We start from the raw sequence: 19,262 nt of genomic DNA, 5'->3' as shown, positions 1-19,262 counted from the left end.
TCAAATGTAGGAATATTCAATTTAAGTTTAGGGAGATGGTCATGATCCCGTACCTGAGGGTGTGGTGCATCCCTACCATTGCGATTGTATCCATGTGGACGACCTACGGCTTGTGGTGGTGGTTGTTGTCCTTGGTGCTAATTTGGAGCAACTTATCCCTCATCATCGTAATCACCATCATAATTGTCATTCTATTCAGCCACAGAAACCTCGGTAGTAGCAGTAGGAGCAACAGCAGGAGGAGGAGCAGCAGCAGGAGCAACAACACCAACATTCTAAACTTGGCCTGAAGGCACATGCCGCGCTCGTCCCACCATGTCTGAGCCTCGTGGGTGTCGTCGTCGTTGTCGTTGTTGTTGTTGTGGAAGAGGGACAGAAGCTGCAGCTGGTGGTGGTAGACGGGCAAGCACCTAATTGAACTTGGCATCCATCTTGGCGTCGAATGTCTTCTCCGAACCTTCTAGCTTCTCCATGGCCTCTTCAAAGGTGCTCACGAAATCATGTACCTGGTCAGCCATCATTTGCTGAAATTTATCATGGAGCTCCCGATTGGTCAGGCTCTCCTAGTCGATCTCGTCGTCTTGTGATCCTGGCATGGTTGGCAGCAATAGGAACACAGAAGAATATGAACCTACAGACTACTAGGAAGTGGTGGTGGTGGTGGTGGTGGTGGTGTATCACAAATCCGTCAAGCAAATCTTAATTTCTTACCAATTCTTACCCAACAGCAGGTGGTGATCGGCAACCGGTGTAGTCAAAACTCTCAAAGCTTGGATAGAGCTTTTGCCAGGTGGTGTCAAACACACGATGTAGATGTATGTGGAGCTGAGGCGGCTTATAATATGGTAGCAAAAAGGGTCAGCAATAATCAGTTCAGAGATACAAAGTTGAAAACATGATCAACGACGGTACCATGCTCGTCCTAGGCTAGACCGTACTAGAGACACGAGCCTACAACACCAACAAAATCACGATGCTACACGCAATCAAAGGAAGATCCACTTTGATTTTCTTTCTCTTTTTTTGTGCTCTTTTTTTGGCACTATTTTTTTGTCAAAAAATCACTATAATGGCGAGTGTCTCAAATCTCTTCCGAAGGAACAAAAACAAGATAGGCACGAAAAATTTGACAATATTTTTCTGGAGCAATTCGGGGCTGCGAGGACCAAAAATTGCGACAAAAATCACTATGATGGCGAGTGTCTCAAAACTCTCTAAAAACATAACAAAACGATAGGGGGAAAAATTTCACCTCCTGAAATTTTGGCCTAAAAAGTGCTCTAAAAAGCGTGCCAGACCTTGTTTTCCAAAAACCTACTCAGGTAAGGAAACGCGAAACCGAAAACAAGAGGATCTCGAAATTAACCTAATACGAAAAAGACGCAGACTAGGATTGTGGTGGATATGTGGTAGTGCTATATGGCAGCAAGGATATGTTGGAAATATGCCCTAGAGGCAATAATAAAGTGGTTATTATTATATTTCCTTATTCATAATAATTGTCTATTATTCATGCTATAATTGTATTAACCGGAAACAGTCATACATGTGTGAATATATAGATCACAATGTGTCCCTAGTGAGCCTCTAGTTGGCTAGCTCGTTGATCAATATATGATCATGGTTTCCTGATCATGGAGGACGTCATTGATAATGGGATCACATCATTAGGAGAATGATGTGATGGACAAGACCCAATCCTAAGCATAGCACTAGATCGTGTTGTTCGTGTGCTAAGGCTTTTCTAATGTCAAGTATCATTTCCTTAGACCGTGAGATTGTGTAACTCCCGGATACCATAGGAGTGTTTTGGGTTTATCAAATGTCATAACGTAACTGGTGACTATAAAGGTGCACTATGGGTATCTCCGAAAGTGTCTGTTGAGTTGGTACGAATCGAGACCGGGATTTGTCACTCCGTGTGACGGAAAGGTATCTCTGGGCCCACTCGGTAGAACATCATCATAATGAGCTCAATGTGTCTAAGAAGTTAGTCACGGGATGATGTGCTACGGTACGAGTAAAGAGACTTGCCGGTAACGAGAATGAACAAAGTATGGGGATACCGAGATCGAATCTCAGGCAATTTATATACCGGTAGACAAAGGGAATTGTATACGGGATTGATTGAATCCTTGACATCGTCGTTCATCCGATGAGATCATCGAGGAACATGTGGGAGCTAACATGGATATCCAGACCCCGCTATTGGTTATTGACCGAAGAGGTGTCTCGGTCATGTCTGCATGCTTCCCGAACCCGTAGGGTCTACACACTTAAGGTTCAAGGACGCTAGGGTTATAGGGAAATAGCATACGTGGTTACCGAAGGTAGTTTGCAGTCCCGGATGAGATCCCGGACATCACGAGGATCTTCAGAATGGTTCGTAGGTAAAGACTGATATATAGTAAGTCCTGTTTTGGTCACTGGAAAGTTTGTGGACTCATTGGTAATGTACTGGGAGTGCCGGGAGGGTGCCGGAGGACCCCCAGGAGGGGTGTGACGACCAAAGGACCTCATGGGATACTAGAGGAGGTGTACCAGCCCTTATCGGGCTGGCCTAGGCCTTCCCTAAGGGCCCATGCGGCTGGGGATAAGAGATAAGGCAAAAGAAGAGTTTTAAAGGAAGGATCCACCTCCCTTGTAGGAGGTGGACTCCTCCCTAGCTTCGTGCGACCCCTTCCTCCTTGGAGGAGGGGCCAAGGCAGCCCTCCCTCTCCCTCCTCCTATATATACTTGAGGTTTTGGCCTTTTGGGAACACACAATTGATCTCTCCCAAGGCGCAGCCCTACCTCTCTCTTCCTCCTCCTCCACAGCGCTTGGCGAAGCCCTGCAGGAGAACCACATAGCTCCACCACCACCACGCCATCGTGCTACCGGAGCTCTCTCCCTCAACCTCTCCTTCCTCCTTGCTGGTTCAAGGTGTTTGAGACGTCACTGGGCTGTACGTGTATTGAATGCGGAGGTGCCGTTATTCGACACATAGATCGGAATCACCGTGATCTGAATCGCTGCGAGTACGACTCCATCAACCGCGTTCATAGTAACGCTTCCGCTTAGCGATCTTCAAAGGTATGAAGATGCTCCCCCCTTTGCTCGTTTCTGGTTTTTCCTTAGACAAATCCTTGTATGGCGTAGGAAATTTTTGAAATTACTACGTTCCCCAACAGGATAATGGTGGCGTGGTGGTGGTATATGGCAGCAACGATGATGGTAGCGTGGTGGTGGTATATGGCAGTGTTGAAAGATGGCGCGGTGGTGGCATGACAACATGTGGACATAACTCGAAACTCTAAAGGACTAGACAATAAGACCAGCAACTCGACACGATGATGTAACCACAAATTCAAGAAAGCAAAATACTGAAAAGACTATGCAAAGGCTTAGATTGGTTCGGATATGATGATGTAACCCTAATTTTTTTGGCTTTTCTATGGACTATAGCTATGAAGAAAAAATGCGATCTAACTACGAACAACTGGTAAAATCTCACCGATTAACTTGGAAATCTGATACCACTTGATAGAGGCAAAGTTGTCCATGTCTTTCAATGAGACGGTGGTCATCGTTTTGATATAGTAGACTTTGATGATCCGACTACGAACGTGTGAGGACGTTGCGCCTTCGCAATTGCTAAACCAACTTTGAGAGGTTACTGACCATGCTGGAGCATGATTAACCTGACCACGAGGGTCTATTTCCTGCACGCAAATGAAGAACAAGCAAGAAACTAAGATTGCAATCTGGATATTGCGAATATAAGAGGAAAGCTTTATTGATGAAGGTGGGGTTCTGTGACGCCTTTATCTGGTCATGGAACACAAACAAAGAATGCGAAGTTGCATCTATGGCGAACTTGTAACCTAAAGAAAACTCAAGTCTAAACGGTGCCCTAAGGGCTATATATATGGGGCAAAAGAGAAGAAATTTCATGACCCCTTGGAGGAGGGGTCTGAAACCGACCCTAACTCAGTTTGCCCACACATACATGCTCTAAAAATAGCCTATAATGTGTTATTTCGAAATTACTTGGGTCTGGCCCAAAAATAAGGTGGCGGAGTACCTATAATAGCCTATGGACGAAATTTATAAAGTGGCGTCTTGAATATTTTGTCCAAGCCTTCATGCTCTCCTTATGGTGGCTTCAAAGTGCGAAAATCACCAATGGAAGCTCCATTGTTCTTTCCCGCGCGTGCACCTTCTACTCCATGCTTGATCCCGCTCCAACGGATATCCTTCTTGTCCATGCTAGGTCCTTCATTCATAAGTACAACAAAAGTATCTAACTTAGGCAACACCATATGTTGATGAACATTAGAAGGATTTCCAAGAAATTAAACTACCTGGTAATTCAATTGGCGTGCGCGAGCTCTAGTTACTGGTCCAGTATCTATAGCAGCTGGGGTTGTGGGTGTAAAAATGGTGTTGATATCCTCATCACATGGGAGGGCCCGTTCATCATCAACAAGGCTTTGAGAAACAATGCCTACTATCTGGTCGACGCTCAGAAGGCAAGAAAGAACAAGAAGGACGGCTCCGGCTCCGAAATAGAGCAGTCATGGAACACCGAGCTCGTCCACCCGTTTTACAGCCGAAAAGTGTATGTATGTATCCGCCCTACTTTCAATCAATGAACGACCGGCACCCCAGAGCAGGACTCGGTGACTGCCTTTCTATCATAAGGTGTGAAGTTTGTCTAGGGAAGGCGCACAGGCAAAAGGAGGTGGGGGCATATGGGAAAAACTGGCAAGGGGCGGGCCGTGTCCCGCCGCACTGTCCAGCCTGTTCAAAAACTAACTTGCAAAAATCTAAAGTACCAACACCGTGATAACCCACAAGTGTAGGGGATCGCAACAATTTTCGAGGGTAGAGTATTCAACCCAAATTTATTGATTCGCCACAAGGGGAAGCGAAATAATATTCTCAATTATTAGCAACTAAGTTTGTCAGATTCAACCACACCTGAAAGATAGTGTCTCCAAGTAAAGTATGAGTAGCAAAGTAGTATGATAGCAACGGTGTCAGAAAAAGATCTATTGACGGCAGACTATTCCTAACTGTTGTATCAATGGCGCAAGTAAGTAGCACGTGGATGGGGAACTATTCTTCCCCGGCAACAGTGTCGGAAAAGTCTTGCAGCAGGTAACAGCAAAGCAGCGAGTAACAACAGTAGTGACAACAGTAGCAAGGAACAACAGTAGTAATAGCAGTGGTAACAGTAGTAGAAGAGTAACGTAGCAAGGACCAGTAGTAAAAGACTCGTAGGCAGTGGATCGGTGATGTATGAGTATGATAGATGTGATTCATCATGTAACAACTATAACACGGAGAGATAAGTAACTAGCTCCCGTTCGTCAATCTAATGTAGGCATGTATTCTGTATGTAGTCATACGTGCTTAGGGAAAAGAACTTGCATGACATCTATTGTCCATCCCTCCCATGGCAGCGGGGTCCTAATGGAAACTACGAGATATTAAGGTTCTCCTTTTAATAAAGAACCGGACCAACGCATTAACACTTGGTGAATACATGAACTCCTCATACTATGGTCATCTCCGGGAGTGGTTCCGGCTATTGTCACTCCGGGGTTGCCGGGTCATAACACATAGTAGGTGACTACAACTTGCAAGATAGGATCTAAAACACACATATATTGGCGACAACATAATAGGTTCAGATCTGAAATCATGGCACTCGGGCCCTAGTGACAAGCATTAAGCATGGCAAAATAGTAGCAACATCAATCTCAGAACATAGTGGATACTAGGGATCAATCCCCGTCAAAACTAACTCGATTACATGATAGATCTCATCCAACTCATCATCGTCCAGCAAGCCTACGATGAGATTACTCACGAACGATGAAGAGCATCATGGAATTGGCGATGGAGGAAGGTTGATGATGACGATGGCAAGGATTTCCCCTCTTTGGAGCCTAGAACGGACTCGAGATCTGCCCTCCAGATGAAGAACAGGGGGTGGCGGAGCCTCCATATCGTAAAACGCGACGAATCCTTCTCTCTGATTTTTTTTCCGGGCGAGACGGGAGATATAGAGCTGAGTTTGGGGGCGGTGGTGCCACGTGGGCCCCACAAGCCCTCACAGCGCGGCCTCGGGGGGGGGGGGGGCGCGGCCTATGGGCCTGCGGTTCACTGGCACACCTCCTCTAGTGGATCTTTGCGTAGGTATTTTTCTTTCTTTCCAGAAACATTCTCTGTAAATTTTCAGGACATTCCGAGAAAATTTATTTCTGCACAAAAACAACACCATGGCAATTCTGCTAAAAACGGCGTCACTCCGGGTTAGTTCCATTCAAATCATGCAAATTAGAGTCCAAAACAAGGGCAAAAAAGTTCGGAAAAGTAGATACGACGGAGACATATCAACTCCCCCAAGCTTAAAGCCTTGCTTGTGTATCTCCCCAACAAGCAAATCATACTTCATCTTGACACGAGGAATAGGGCATTCAAAGCTCCTAATGAGAATCGATGAAGTTTTTTCGATAGCATTGATGCAATGTACTCGATATTGTTTCTTCGGAAAGTGCACCGTATGCTCATTACCGTTGACATGGAAAGTGACATTGGCTTTGTTGCAATCTATAACAGCCCCTGCAGTGTTTAAAAAGGGTCTTCCGAGGATGACCACCATGGCATCGTCCTCGGGAATATCCAGAATAACAAATTCTGTTAAGATAGTGACGTTAGCAACCACAACAGGCACATCCTCGCAAATGCTGATAGGGAAAGCAGTTGATTTGTCGGCCATTTGCAGAGAGATTTCAGAGGGTGTCAACGTATCTAGTTCAAGTCTACGATAAAGAGAGAGATGCATAGCACTAACACCGGCTCCAAGGTCGCATAACACAGTTCTAACGTAGTTGCCTTTAATGGAGCAAGGTATAGTGGGCACACCGGGATCACCTAGTTTCTTAGGAGTTCCACCCTTGAAGGTATAATTAGCGAGCATGGTGGAAATCTCAACCTCAGGTATCCTCCTCTTATTAGTCACAATATCTTTCATGTACTTAGCATACAGAGACATCTTGAGCATATCCGTCAAACACATTTGCAGAAAGACAGGTCTGATCATTTCAACAAAGCGCTCAAAATCCTCATCATCCTTTTTCTTGGATGGTTTGGGAGGAATGGGCATGGGTTTCTGAACCCATGGTTCCCTTTCTTTACCGTGCTTCCTAGCAGCGAAATCATTCTTTTCGTATCTCCTATTCTTAGGCTGTGGGTTATCAAGATCAACAGGTTCAATCTCCACATCCTTATCATTGCTAGGTTGAGCATCTTCATGAACATCACTATTGATATTATCCTTAGGCTCATGTTCATCACCAGATTGTGTTTCAGGATCAGAAACAGAGGCATCGTTTGGACTCTCATGTGTAGCAGCAACAGGGTTGCTAGCATGCAGGTTCCTATCATCTTTCTTCTTCTTTCTAGGATGACTAGGTGCATCAGTGCTAACTCCTTGAGAATCTTGTTCAATTCTCTTTGGATGACCCTCAGGATAAAAAGGTTCCTGGGTCATTCTACCGCCTCTAGTGACGACTCTGACAGAATTGTCATTCAACTCATTGAGCAAGTCATTTTGAGCTTTAAATAGTTGTTCTACCTGAGTGGTAACCATAGAGGCATGTTTACTTAGAAGCTTAAGATCATCGACATTTCTGTCCACACAAGCACTTAAATGACTAAGCATACGAGCATTCTGTTCCAATTGTCTGCTAACATAATCATTGAAACTCTGTTGTTTGGCAACAAAGTTATCAAATTCATCCAGGCATAAGCTAGCAGGTTTATCAAAAGGAATACCACTCTCATTGAATCTACGTAGAGAATTTACTTCTACTACGTGTATCGGGTTATCGAGACCATGGATCTCTTTGATAGGTGGTAGATTTTTGACATCTTCAGATTTAATGCCTTTCTCTCGCATAGATTTCTTGGCTTCTTGCATATCTTCAGGACTGAGGAATAGAATACCTCTTTTCTTCGGAGTTGGCTTAGGAGGTGGTTCGGGAATAGTCCAAGAATTCTCATTGCACAAGATGTTATTCAACAGAATCTCAGCTTGTTCTACAGTTAGTTCCCTAAAAACACTACCGGCACAACTATCTAGGTGGTCTTTGGAAGCATCGGTAAGTCCATTATAGAAGATATCAAGTATTTCATTCTTCTCAAGAGGGTGATCAGGAAAAGCATTCAGTAGTTGGATGAGCCTCCCCCAAGCTTGTGGGAGACTCTCTTCTTCAGCTTGAGCAAAGTTGTATATTTCCTGCAAGGCAGCTTGCTTCTTATGGGCAGGGAAATATTTTTCAGAGAAGTAGTAGACCATATCCTAGGGGCTACGCACACAACCAGGAGCAAGAGAAGTGAACAAGGTCTTAGCATCATCCTTTAGCGAGAAAGGAAACAGCTTGAGGATATAGTAGTGGCGGATCTTTTCCTCACTAATGAATAGGGTGGCTCTATCGTGCAGTTTGGTAAGATGGGCTACAACCGTTTCAGACTCATAACTGTGAAAAGGATCAGATTCGACGAGAGTGATTAACTCAGGGTCGACAGAGAATTCATAATCCTTATCGGTCACAAAGATAGGCGAAGTAGCAAACTTCGGGTCGTATTTCATCCTAGCGTTTAGAGATTTTTCTTTTCACTTGCGCAGTAAATTCTCAACATCATAGCTATCCTTACACGCAAGAAAATCCTCAGCTATCTCTCCCTCCATAACATAACGCGTATCACGCATAACAGGCAATTCAGGCATATCAGGAGAGCTAGTTCTAGCAGGCAACATAGCAGGTTCTACTTCAATAGTATCAGCAGTTTCAGAAGTATCATCACATTTAGCCACAACTCTAGCAATTTGTGCATCAAGGAATGCACCTAGTGGCAAAGCAGTATCAAGCATAGCATCATGAGGCATAGTATCAAGCATAGCATCATCAGGCATAGTATCAAGCATAGCATCATCAGGCATAGTATCAAGCATAGCATCATCAGGCATAGTATCAAGCATAGCATCATCAGGCATAGTATCAAGCATAGCATCATCAGGCATAGTATCAAGCATAGCATCATCAGGCATACTATCAAGCATAGCATCATCAGGCATAGGCGACATATCAAGATTTCTAGCAGGAGGTGATGTCGCAAACTTACTCATAACTGAAGGTGAATCAAGTGCAGAGCTAGATGGTAGTTCCTTACTTGTCCTCGTAGTGGAAGGCAAGACTTTATTTCTTGGATCTATCGGATTCCTCATAGTGATCAGCAGACGTAAATCCCAAGTGACTCAGAGAATATAGTTCTGCTTCCCCGGCAACGGCGCCAGAAAAAGGTCTTGATAACCCACAAGTGTAGGGGATCTCAACAGTTTTCGAGGGTAGAGTATTCAACCCAAATTTATTGATTCACCACAAGGGGAAGAGAAATAATATTCTCAAGTATTAGCAGCTCAGTTTGTCAGATTCAACCACACCTGAAAGATTAGTGTCTACAAGCAAAGTATCAGTATCAAAGTAGTATGATAGCAACGGTGTCAGAAAAAGATCTGTTGACGGCAGACTATTCCTAACTGTTGTATCAATGGCGCCAGTAAGTAGCACGTGGACGGGGAACTATTCTTCCCCGGCAACGGTGTCAGAAAAGTCTTGCAGCAGGTAACAGCAAAGCAGCGAGTAACAACAGTAGTGACAGCAGTAGCAAGGAACAGCAGTAGTAACAGCAGTGGTAATAGTAGTAGCAGAGTAACATAGCAAGGACCAGTAGTAAAAGACTCGTAGGCAGTGGATCGGTGATGGATGAGTATGACGGATGTGATTCATCATGTAACAGCTATAACATGAAGAGATAAGTAACTAGCTCCCGTTCGTCAATCTAATGTAGGCATGTATTATGTATGTAGTCATACGTGCTTAGGGAAAAGAACTTGCATGACATCTATTGTCCATCCCTCCCGTGGCAGCGGGGTCCTAATGGAAACTACGGTATATTAAGGTTCTCCTTTTAATAAAGAACCGGACCAATGCATTAACACTTGGTGAATACATGAACTCCTCATACTATGGTCATCTCCGGGAGTGGTTCCGGCTATTGTCACTCTGGGGTTGCCGGGTCATAACACATAGTAGGTGACTACAACTTGCAAGATAGGATCTAAAACACACATATATTGGCGTCAACATAATAGGTTCATATCTGAAATCATGGCATTCAGGCCCTAGTGACAAGCATTAAGCATGGCAAAGTAGTAGCAACATCAATCTCAGAACATAGTGGATACTAGGGATCAATCCCCATCAAAACTAACTCGATTACATGATAGATCTCATCCAACTCATCACCGTCCAGCAAGCCTACAATGAGAATACTCACGAACGATGAAGAGCATCATGGAATTGGCGATGGAGGAAGGTTGATGATGACGATGGCGACGATTTCCCCTCTCCGGAGCACAGAACGGACTCGACATCTGCCCTCCAGATGAAGAACAAGGGGTGGCGGCGCCTCTTTACTATAAAATGCGACGAATCCTTCTCTCTGATTTTTTTACGGGCGAGATAGAAGATATAGAGCTAAGTTTGGGGGTGGTGGTGCCACGTGATCCCCACAAGCCCTCACAGCGTGGTGTGGGTGGTGGCCGCGGCCTGTGGGCTTGTGGCCCACTGGCACACCTCCTCTAGTGGATCTTTGCGCAGGTATTTTAATTTTATTCCAGAAAAATTCTCCGTAAATTTTCAGGACATTTCGAGAACTTTTATTTCTGCACAAAAACAACACCATGGCAATTCTGCTGAAAACAACGTCAGTCTGGGTTAGTTCCATTCAAATCATGCAAATTAGAGTCCAAAACAAGGGCAAAAGAGTTCGGAAAAGTAGATACGACAGAGACGTATCACACCCCACCTCTGGCATCCCACTCTTTGCTTGGCCACAGTCCGCAAGCCGGCTGGCCAACAAGAAAAAGGGCAAAGGAGCAGGGCACATGGGAAAAAGGATTCAAAGCAAGGAAAGATAATGAACAAAAAGGCATATGGTAATATATTAAGATTAACAGTGCAATACATAGACAAAGAGATAAAGGATCAAGGCCGAGAGTACGTTACAATATACCCCAATGGATGGACTTGTTCATAACAAACTTTGGATGCTAAAGAAAACAGGAAAGATAAACGGCCAAGTACGGCAGCGCTGCCTCCCGGTCCCAGCCGGCGTGATCGTCTGGCTCGGCTAAGCATTGGGAGCCGGCGGTGCTTCCTTGCCGGTGTTTGTCTTGCTAGACGGCGGCACCTCCACATCACCAGCCGGCGGCACCTCCGCGTCGCGAGCCGGCGGCACCCCGCCATCACCAGCAGGTGGCTGCGTCCCTTGGGCGGAGGACTGAGCCGCGCCATCGACAGCCGTCTTGGCAGCTCCTTCATCGCCCTCGGGCTCCTCCGAGTTGGACGCCCCTGTTCCTCGCTGTCGTTGATGGGAATGCCGTAGTCATCCTCGGAGATGGGCGCACCATATTCACCCAGCTTCGGGAAGAAAGTGTCCAGCGCTGCATAGTTGGCGAGCTCGTGGGCTCGGAAACCGATCTCGTCCTCACGCTGTGCCAGGTATGCCTCCGACGCTGCCCTAAAGGTGCTCGGTCGGTCTAGATTGATGTCGGAGTACCAAGAGATGGCGAAGGTCAAGGCGATCCTCGCGCCAACCCTTGCTGCAGACGCCCTCCATGCATCATACGGATTTGCAGCGTGCCCCAACCACATCGCGACCCGGCTCTCAGGAACCCCTTCAGCATGATCGCCCAAAGGGCGTGGACAACGATTTGGCCCATCTTCACAAGAGGGTCCCAAAGGGCCCGAAGATGGTCCATATGGGTCTCGTAGGCGTGCGCCGCCTCCTCAACAGATCAGTCGGCATCCTCACTCGGCTCGCAGATAGCTCGGCGCTGCTCTCCCCAGTACGCCTCCATGGCGTACTCTGCCCATGCCTTCGTCTCTGGGAAGCGAGCTGGCCCGCAGAAAGAAAATAATAAACAAGGGGGAGGCCGGTTAAACACGACGGGCAAAGGTAGTAATGCTTACCAGCAAAGATGCCGTCCAACCCGCAATGAAGGCCGAGTGTGATGGCTGCCTCCCAGTGCGCTCCCTTTTTGAGCTCCGTGACTCAACGCACCTCCTCCCCGAGCCGAGCCACCTCGTCCCGAAGGGTCGCCGCCGCCCCATCGCTAGCGACCACCACCTTCTACGTCGCCTCTGCCGTCTACAGCACGCTGTCGAGCTATTCCACCTTCGCCTTCAGCATGGCCATGGCCGCTCATTCAGCGGCCAGGTCCTTGTCCAGCCGGTGGCATTCCCCGACGACCTCGTCGCGCTTGCCCCGGACATCGCCGAGCAACTGACGCAGCTCCTCCACCTCGGACATGGGAACAGTCGTCGCTGCACAAAAGACAAATAAGCAACCAGCTAAGCTACAACAACTCAAAGCTGATAATATTTGGCCCGGCTGCTCCGTAGCTGCACAGCCGGCCTGAATATTGGGGTCTACACCCAGTGGGTGCGCTCGCGCACATCCACCAACACAAAGAGGGGGAGAATTACCCTTGGTCGCCTCCAGCTCAGCCTTGGCCGCCTCCAACTCGGTCGCCCAAGCCGTGAGACCCATGTGGACCTTGTGGTAGCAGTTCTTGGTGTAGCGGCAGACGTCTACCACGTCCGAGAAGAGTACTTCGCGCTGCGCTTGCTCGACCTGAAATGGAAAGATGGAGAAAAGATAAGATTTGACCCAGCTGTCGCGAAGCCGCGTAGGTGGCCCAAATCTCGGGGACTACACCCAGTGGGTGCGCTGGCACGCACCCACCACTGAGCAAACAAAATAAAAAACTTAGGCGAGAAGCTTACCTCGAGCGCCTTCTCTAGGGTCTTGAGGTTGGCCACTGCCGACTGGGCGAAGTTGACCACATTGTTCTTTTTGCGGGCCATCACGCCCGACGCTCGCGGCATCGACACGACCTTCCCGGGGGCCAAGGAGCCAGTCCCGGTCATGGCCGGAGCGCTGTGCAGTTGCTACCACGCGGCCATCACCTGAGACAACGAATAGGTCCGGCTGTCGCTGCCACCGCCCGCAGCCGGTGCGGTCGGAGTCGCATGTGCCGTCGAAACAACGATGGCTCGGCCGCCGTCACCAAGGGCATCGGCCTGGGCTCCGGCCGCTGCCTTCGGTCGGACGCCGAGCTGACTGCCTCTTGGGCAGCCGGCACGCTAGCCGGTGTGTCCATCACCTCCGGAGGAGGCTCCGGATGTGCATCCACGGGCACGGGCGAGGTCCTCACGTCGGGGGCCTCGGGCGGCGGCGGCGTCATGGCATCCCTCGTCACCTCGGTCGAGGGGCCCCCGGTGCTGGCTATCGTAGTCGGTGCGCCCTTGATCTTCGCGCACCACTCCTGCTCGAGCCACACCATCAACGCATGCTCTGCAGCGAGCAACGCAACCTGCTCGGCCTTGAGGGCCTCGGCCTCCGGCAGCTGAATATCATCACTACAAGATAGAATATATGGGCACGAGCTCAAATGCCACGCGGCAACCAAGAAAAGAATAAACACGCACGAGCCTCAAGAAATACCTTACCCAATGCGGAGGGGAATGTCGCGGGGCCCGTGCCTGAGCCGCATGTGTGCCGACGAAGTGGTGCCGGCCGGAAAGACCGCTGACCGCGTCCTCTTGGCAACTGGGCCACCGGCCGAGCCGCTTCTAGCGACGGCGTTCCTCTGCCGTCTGGCGATGGGTCGGCTGGGTGATAGCCAGCCGGCAACACCGCGCTCCTTTCGTGGCGATGGCTGCGAGGCAGCCCTATCATGGTCGACGGTGCATCTAGCACCTGCAGCTCGTCATCGTCATTTGTCCAATCCATGACAGACCCTTCTGGAGGATGGCGTGACGACTCCGCCTCGTCGGCTGTGGCGCTGATCGGCTCGTCCGCGTCACTGCCCTCGTCCCCTTTGTCCTCCTCTGCCTCTAGCACGCCCGAGCCTTTGGGGGCGTCTGGGCCACCCCCGTCTGACTCATAATCCTCGTCGCCACACTCCTCCTGGTCCGGGAGGAAAAGCACCGGGTTCGGGCCATCTGGGGTGTTCTGTCGGGCAAACATCTGAGGAGCGCCATGACCTCACATCAAATACTACAAAGAGAGAAAAGAAAAGGGAAAACAATTCCAGTCGACCAAGGACTTACAGTCTGTGCCCGGTTGCCACGATGGTACGACTCCAGGCCAAAGCTCCACTCCTCCTTGTCCAGCTGAAAGTTTGTGATGTTGTTCACCCGCGCGACCACCTTGTTTAGCGGTAGCTCCATCGTCGACACCCAACAGAATCCTTTCTGTCGTTCATATCATACATCCTGTGCGGCCTCCCCTGCAATGGCTGCACTCGGCGGGATATGAAGGCCACCACCAGATCCGAGACCATCAGCCCCATCAAAGCCTCGAGCGCCTTCAGTCGACCGATCATAGGCACCATCTCCTCGGTGTTCGGGTCGATGAGCGAGTTCTTTGTAGTCGGCGACACGTTGGAAAAGGGCTGAAAACCGACCCAGTCCTGCCCCTCACCAATGTCGCAGATGTAGAAAAAGGTGTGCTTCCACTTCTTGAAGGACTCTTTCAACTTTATCTTCGGCAGCAGCCGGTCGGGCCGCTTGTATACCACCGCGCCGCCATAGGAGTAGTCCACCGGGCCGTGCATCTGGGAGCGGAAGTAGAAGAAATGGCAGAAGAAGGATGGAAAAGGGAGGATGCCCAGGTACACCTCGCACATCATCACGAAGCACGTGATGTACAAGACGGAGTTCACCCCTAGATGATGCATCTGGAGGCCATAGAAGTGGAGTAAGTGCCGGAGAAACGAGCTCATCGGCAGCCCGAAGCCGACGGGGAAGTGGCTGCCGAAGACAATGTGCTCACCGTCACGGGGTTCCGGAATGCGCTCCACTTCAGGCGCGTGGGCCTCAACGACCTCCTCGTACAGAAGCTTCCGCGTCCGACGAAGGTACTCGATGTGCCCCTAGGTGATGACAGACCCCTCCCACGAGCCGGGGGAAGCTTCGACATCTCCACCAACGCCGGAGGCGAAGCGGAGAGGAAGAGGCGAGAGAAACGGCCACCCAAAGGGACGGACGCGGGGAAGCGCTGCGGGCACGAGGAGGGAGGAAGGAGACGGAGACGTGTTGCGGGCGTGAGGAGGAAGGAAGAAGATGGAGAGCGCAGCGTGAGAGGAGCGGGAGGCACTGGCGAGGCAATGGCGGCCTCCGCCTCCCTCTCTCCCGTCTTTAAAGGCCCGGGATGCGAGGGGGCGTGCGGGATCGGTTGCGCCCACGATCCCCTCCACTTCCCAGAATCTCTACGCATTAATGCACACGGGGAACTCCAACCGGTGGTTGCGGTCGCATAAAATCTGCATGTGAGCCGAGGTGTGTCAGGCTGGGCCTGTAGCGGAGCCCCATCGCACGGGTACTGGCAGGCCCACCGCCCGCCGCAGGCCAGCACGTGGCACGCCCGGTCCGGCACTTGAACCGAGGCGTTGCAGCCAGCTGAATCACGCGCGGCTACGGCCTTGGCCGGCTGCCGCCGTGGCCGAACAAAAGGCACCTGGACGCCTACCAGTTCCAGCCGGCCAGCCACAACAACTCAAGGAGCAGGGGAGAAACCGCTGGCCCCCTTGCCCAGAGGCCTCCGAACCCCAATGGTTTTGGGTGCTACTGACAGGGATACTACCCCTGGGTAAACCAATAGCGGAGCTTAGTCGTCTCCAAGACATTAGGGGGCCGACAGCCCCCCTAGGCCATTTAGCGATAGCCAGCCCGTTCGACCGACACAAGCCCGACCGACTAGCGATAGCCGACCCATTCAGCCAACAAGTACCTGGCCAGCTGGCGATAGTCGACCCCTTCGTGCCCCCCAAGCCAGCTGGTGATAGCCGGCCCATTTAGCCAACGAGCACTCGGCCGGCTGGCGATAGTCGGCCCCTTCCTGCCCCCCCCCCCAGGCTGGCTGGCGATAGCCGGCTGATACGTCCATTTTGCATCATGTTTGCATGTTGATATTTATCACTTCTTTGTCTGTTATTTCACTCCACGATACTATTCTTATGCCTTTTCTCTCTTATTTTGCAAGGTTTACATGAAGAGGGAGAATACCGGCAACTGGAATTCTGGCCTGAAAGTGGAGCAAAGTTGAGATACCTATTCCGCGCAACTCCAAACGCCGTGAAAATCAATGGAGATTTTTTTCCCAATTTATAAAAAATACTGGGCCGAAGAAGTACCGGAGGGGCACCAGGGGGTGCCCACAAGCCTGCACGGCGCGGCCACCCCCCCAGGCCGCACCATGGGGGCTTGTGGGCAGCCCACTGACCCACTGGCCCCCCTCTTTTGCTACATGGAGGGTTTCGTCCAGGAAAAAATCAGGAAGGAGCTTTTTCGTGGATTCGCTGTGAGCAGAACCAATCTAGATCTACGGCAGGACGATCCTACCGGGGAACCTTCCCTCCCGGAGGGGGAAATCGTCGCCATCGTCATCACCAACACTCCTCTCATCGGAGGGGACTCGTCACCATCAACATCTTCATCAGCACCATCTCATCTCCAAACCCTAGTTCATCACTTGTAACCAATCTCCATCTCGCGACTCTGATTGGTACTTGTAAGGTTGCTAGTAGTGTTGATTACTCTTTGTAGTTGATGCTAGTTCGATTACTTGGTGGAAGAGTTTATGTTCAGATCCTTGATGCTACTCATTACCTCTCTGGTCATGAATATGATTATGCTTTGTGAGTAGTTACTTTTGTTCCTGAGGACATGGGATAAGTCATGCTAATAGTAGTCATGTGAATTTGGTATTCGTTCGGTATTTTGATATGTTATATGTTATTTGTCCTCTAGTGGTGTTATGTGAACGTCGAATACATAACACTTCACCATTATTTGGGCCTAGAGGAAGGCATTGGGAAGTAGTAAGTAGATGATGGGTTGCTAGAGTGACAGAAGCTTAAACCCTAGTTTATGGTTGCTTCGTAAGGGGCTGATTTGGATCCACTAGTTTAATGCTATGGTTAGACTTTGTCTTAATTCTTCTTTCGTAGTTGCGGATGCTTGCAAGAGGGGTTAATCATAAGTGGGATGATTGTGCAAGTAAGGGCAGTACCCAAGCGCCGGTCCACCCACATATCAAACTATCAAAGTAACGAACGTGAATCATATGAACATGATGAAACTAGCATGACAGAAATTCCCGTGTGTCCTCGGGAGCGTTTTTCCTCCTATAAGACTTTGTCCAGGCTTGTCCCTTGCTACGAAAGGGATTGGGCCACTTTGCTGCACTGTTGCTACTTTTGTTACTTGTTGCTTGTTACGAATCATCTCACCACACAATCACGTGTTACCGACAATTTCAGTGCTTGCAAAATTTTCCTTGCTGAAAACCACTTGTCAGATCCTTCTGCTCCTCGTTGGGTTCGACACTCTTACTTATCGAAAGGACTACGATTGATCCCCTATACTTGTGGGTCATCACCGGCCCGTTCAGCCAACAAGTACCTGGCCGGCAGGCGCTAGCCGGTCCCTTCCTGCCCCCAGGTCGGCTGATGATAGCCGACCCATTCAGCCAACAAGCACCTAGCCGACAGGCTCTTGCTGGCCCCTTCCTGGCCCCTGAAAAGACCTCGATGACGCCTAGAGGGGGGGGGTGAATAGGCTATTTAAAAAATTCTTCGGATTTGGCTTCAACCTAATGCAGAAATAAACTAAGAGGGTACTTGTCAAGCACAAATCCTAAATGCACTAGGCACTGCAACGTGTATCAACAACACGATCTACAAAGATGGACACAATACAATTTACTAACAAGCACAAGTAAGTTACACAAACTTACTTGAGCTATACGACAAGTAGGTGAACAACACAAGATACTAGATCACACTATATCAACACGATATATCAAGGGCTGCAAGTATGAACATGTGGATATAGAGGGTATGCTTGAATGATTAATCTTGTACAAGAAATAGCCAACACAATATAATGATCACAACCAATATGCAATGTATGTATGCTCAAATAACACAAGTAAACCACAAGTAAGGAGTTAGGGTTAAGGATAACCAAGGTCACTGAGACGAAGATGTATCCCGATGTTCACTTCCTTGGAGGGAAGCTAGTCACCGTTAGAGAGGTGGATGTTACCACGAAGGCACACCAACGCCACGAAGGCTCACCCTATTCTCCCTTTGAGATAACACCACGAAGGCGTTTCTCAACCACTAGAGGTAAGCCTTTGAGGTGGCTTCCAAACCCTCACAAACTTTTCCGGGGGAAATCACACGGATTGATTCCTCTCCGAAGAACTCCTACCGCCTAGGAGTCTCCAACCTCCAAGAGTAACAAGATCACGGGGAATGCTCAAAACTTGCTCAAATCACAAATAGCTTGGGTTGGAGAAGGAGAGGGAGACGATCTATCTTTTGATTGGAACAACTCTCAAAGGGGCTCACAAATGCTCTTGGGATCTAAGATTTGGAGTGAGCAAATGTGTGTGAGGTGGAAATGTGTTCTTATGAGGATAAGGCTGTGTTGGGCCACCCTCTCACGAAGTGGGAGGGGGGTATTTATAGTGGGGAGAGAGAAAGAGCCGTTGGGGACACTTTAAGTCACACAGGGTCCGGACGTCGGACAGTTGTCGGAAGTCCGGGCGTCCGACAAGGGTCGGTCGTCCTAGGCCTATCGATACGACTAAAACTATTTTGAATTAAACAGCGACCGGACGTCCGACAGGGGTCAGTCGTCCAAGGCCTGTAGATACGACTGAACCTATGTTGAATTTATCAGCCACCGGACGTCCGGAGAGGACCGGAAATCCGAGTTATACAACTCAACTTCCACTGGTGGTAGGTTCCGGATTTCCGATGGGTGTCGGACGTCCGGCGCTCGGACGTCCGGAGGGAGCCGGATTTCCGAGATATAGAACTCAACTTCTACTGGTGAAGGCTTCCGGATTTCCGAAGCTGGTCGGAAATCCGGGCCTCGGACGTCCGGAGGAGGCCGGATGTCCGAGGCACTGGTCCTGTTTTCTGATAACAGCAGAGCAGTGGAGATGTGGTATGAGCAGAACAATGGAGATGTAGTTTGAGCAAGTTTATCGCAAAACCTGTGATCCCCTCTTAATAGTGCGGGATCCCTAAGGACTCAAGAATCATAAAAGAGTACTGATGATC

The sequence above is a fragment of the Hordeum vulgare genome, chromosome 6H, assembly GCF_904849725.1.
Source record: "Hordeum vulgare subsp. vulgare chromosome 6H, MorexV3_pseudomolecules_assembly, whole genome shotgun sequence".
Lineage (NCBI taxonomy): Eukaryota > Viridiplantae > Streptophyta > Magnoliopsida > Poales > Poaceae > Hordeum > Hordeum vulgare.
Note: the sequence above shows the minus strand (reverse complement) of the source record.